Genomic DNA, 3,217 nt, shown 5'->3' with positions numbered 1-3,217 from the left:
CTCTAAGAAGGCTATTATAGAAGCATTTCAGAGCATCAATTTTGTTTTACTTTTCAGAGCACCACGAATCTCATGTCATCATGAAATTTTGCACCCTGCTAGTCAATAAACATGTTTTCTTCCTTTTCTTAGAATTTTTGAAATTATTTGTTGTTTTGTGTCATATCAATCTTTTTGTTCTTGTTTATCATGTCAATGTCATGGGTTTGGCATTCCTTATGCATTATTATGAGACTTTGTCCTACATCTTACAGTGGGGTACAATTACATACGGAGGAAACTTAATTTTCTGTCAATGTTCTGTCACCACTCTTTTCTTTTATTATTTCTCATGGACTTCCATAGGAACTAAAATAAATCATATGAGAAAAAATAATTCTAAATCATTTTTCCACATAGATTTTATGGTCACATAACTGAGTATTCAAAGATATAAAATTGGTGACGACAATTTTATAATGGCTAAAATAATTTAAAACAAACCTTGAAGGTGGCGCCCATGCATATTCATGGGCCACTTAGTTAATTTCTTAACGTCATATGAACTAAGTGTGACTAAGAGCTTGTCATGTCATCAATCAACATGTCTTGCAGTATTTATCAATGGAAGACAGGGCAGAAGATAATAAGCAAGAGGTGCTGAAAATCATACTAAACACCATGAGCTCCACTGATCTACCTCAAAAGCTGGAGCTTGTTGACACACTGCAGTGTATTGGGGTGGACTATCACTACCGACAGGAGATTGATGAATTGCTGCGTGATATATATGGTGACAAGCATGAAATTCATGACCTTTATACAGCTGCCTTGCGGTTTTACCTGCTTAGGAAACATGGCTACCCTGTCTCTTCTGGTACGTGAACATGTTTGGGTGGACGTTACAGAACATGATGTTATACAAGCAATTATAGCTGTATTATTTCCATTCTACTGAATATACAATTGAAAATATAGCTGTACTATTTCCATTTTACTAGTAATATATTTTTTAGTTGCTTTAACATTTTGGTATAATTATGCAGATGTGTTTACCATGTTTGTTGACGGGAACAGAATTATTGGGAGCACTGATGCTATAACTTTGTTGGTTCTCTACAACGCTGCACATCTGAGAACCCATGGAGAAAAAATACTTGATGATCTTATGACTTCGACAAAGCAGCTCCTAAAATATATGGTGAACCAGTTGGATCCGACATTGTCACAAGAAGTGCAATACACCCTAGAAACTCCCCTTTTCAGGAGGCTTCACCGAATTGAAGCAAAGCGCTACATCTCAACATATGAGAAAAAGCACACACGAAACAAGACCATATTGGAGTTTGCAAAGCTGGACTACAATATCGTGCAAAGTTTGTACTGTGACGAGCTTAAAGATCTTACCCTGTAAGGCTCTGCTATATTTATGTGAATTAACTCATTTATTGTTAACACGTCATATATTCTTAACAAATTAAATGCATTGTCCCCTTTTGTATGTGTCGATTTACAGATGGTGGAATGGATTTGATATAAAAACCCACCTACCCTGGGCACGTGATCGAATGGTTGAGATGCACTTTTGGATGATGGGAGTTTTCTTTGAGCCCCATTATTCATATCCAAGAACCGTGCTTACAAAGTTGATTACCCTTGTGTCGGTTTTTGATGACTTCTATGACAACTATAGCACCGCACAAGAAAGCACGATGTTTACTTCAGCAATTGACAGGTTTCCTTTGTCCTTAACACCTATTCAGCCCATTTATTGTGCTCACTTGCAAGCTTCTACTATTTTTATGCACACCATCTGTTCAAAATATCTGTACTATAATTTGCCTTAAAACGCAGGTGGGACGAGCATGCAGCTGAGCAAGTCCCAACATACATGAGGCCGTTCTACAAGGGCACCGTTTCCACCATAAACTGCATTGAAGAGGACTTGAAACTTCAGAAAAATAAGCATGCTGAGTTGGTTAAAGAACTGGTATGTATTTATCGTCTTAACTTCATTTAATACAAAACAGTTTTGAGATATAGAAGTAATATAGGTATTCCACAGTTAATTGTTTAGCTATTTATGTGAAAAGCAATATTACTAATTTAAAATCTAGTATGTTGCCAGGAAATATAGAAGTATGAGTCAATGTTCTTTGATTCCATGTTCAAATCAAAAATATTTTCAGGATTTATTTTCTAGGTAACTAATGGCAATTATACAGGATACTTTGCACTTCACATTTTTGTGTGCATATTTATGTAGATTATCGACACTGCAAATGGCTATAATGCTGAAGAAATGGCGTGATCAACAATACGTCCCATCTAACCTTGAAGAGCACCTACAAATATCTGTTCGTAGCAGCGGATGTATGCACATATCAAACCTTGCATTCCTATTAATGGGAGATGTCACGCCCAGTGAGACTGTACAATGGACTTGGACATACCCAAGAATCATCAGAGCCGTATGCATAATCGGCCGTGTTATGAACGACATTACATCCCATGAGGTAATAAGATTATCATATAGATGTAATATATATCTTTGCACTGTGAAAATATATTATGTTTCCATGGGGAAAAAACATATGTAATAATTTTGTTTCCTTTTCTGTTAATGAAGCGGGAACAAGCTTCGCAGCACGTGGTATCTACTGTGCAGACCTACATAAAGGAGAATGGGTGCACAGTGCAGCAGGCAAACGAAGGGCTTAACCAGATAGTTGAAGAAGCATGGATGGATATCAATGAAGGATTCATGCAGCCGACGGCTCATCCATTCGCAGTCTTGTCAAGAGCAGTCAATCTCGCAAGGACGATGGATTTCATGTACAAGCGTGAAGATGCATACACCACCTCCGAGTCGCTCAAAGATACTTTGGACTCTCTATACATTCTCCCGATTGATGTTTGAAGAATTCAAACTTATAAATAATGGTGGAGTTATGACAGTCGTTTACCTATACAGATTGTACATCGTACACTATATATTGTTATATGTAGTGTTTGTATCCGATCATTGCACCGCTATGTACCAAATACATGCATTGGTCCTTGATCCAATGCAATGCTTGTAAAGTCTTAACAATTACTATATTGCTTAAAATAAAAAGGAACACTCAAACATAAAACTCGGGTTGGCGGCACGTGCTAACGAGATAGAGGTGGGTTTCTTGAAGGTATTGTTTAAACAAGTGCCAATTGGAAACCATTTCCTAGTTCAAGAATATCT

At 37.1% G+C, this 3,217-nt stretch overlaps 1 pseudogene; it reads left to right on the top strand.

Annotated features, from left to right (window-relative positions):
- The first annotated feature begins 594 nt into the window (after positions 1 to 594).
- On the top strand, positions 595 to 2,899 carry LOC119347711 (annotated as a pseudogene).
- Positions 2,900 to 3,217: the final 318 nt, after the last annotated feature.

Source organism: Triticum dicoccoides, unplaced genomic scaffold (assembly GCF_002162155.2).
Source record: "Triticum dicoccoides isolate Atlit2015 ecotype Zavitan unplaced genomic scaffold, WEW_v2.0 scaffold74033, whole genome shotgun sequence".
In the NCBI taxonomy this organism is placed as follows: Eukaryota; Viridiplantae; Streptophyta; class Magnoliopsida; order Poales; family Poaceae; genus Triticum; species Triticum dicoccoides.
This window is presented reverse-complemented; position numbering and strand designations above follow the sequence as displayed.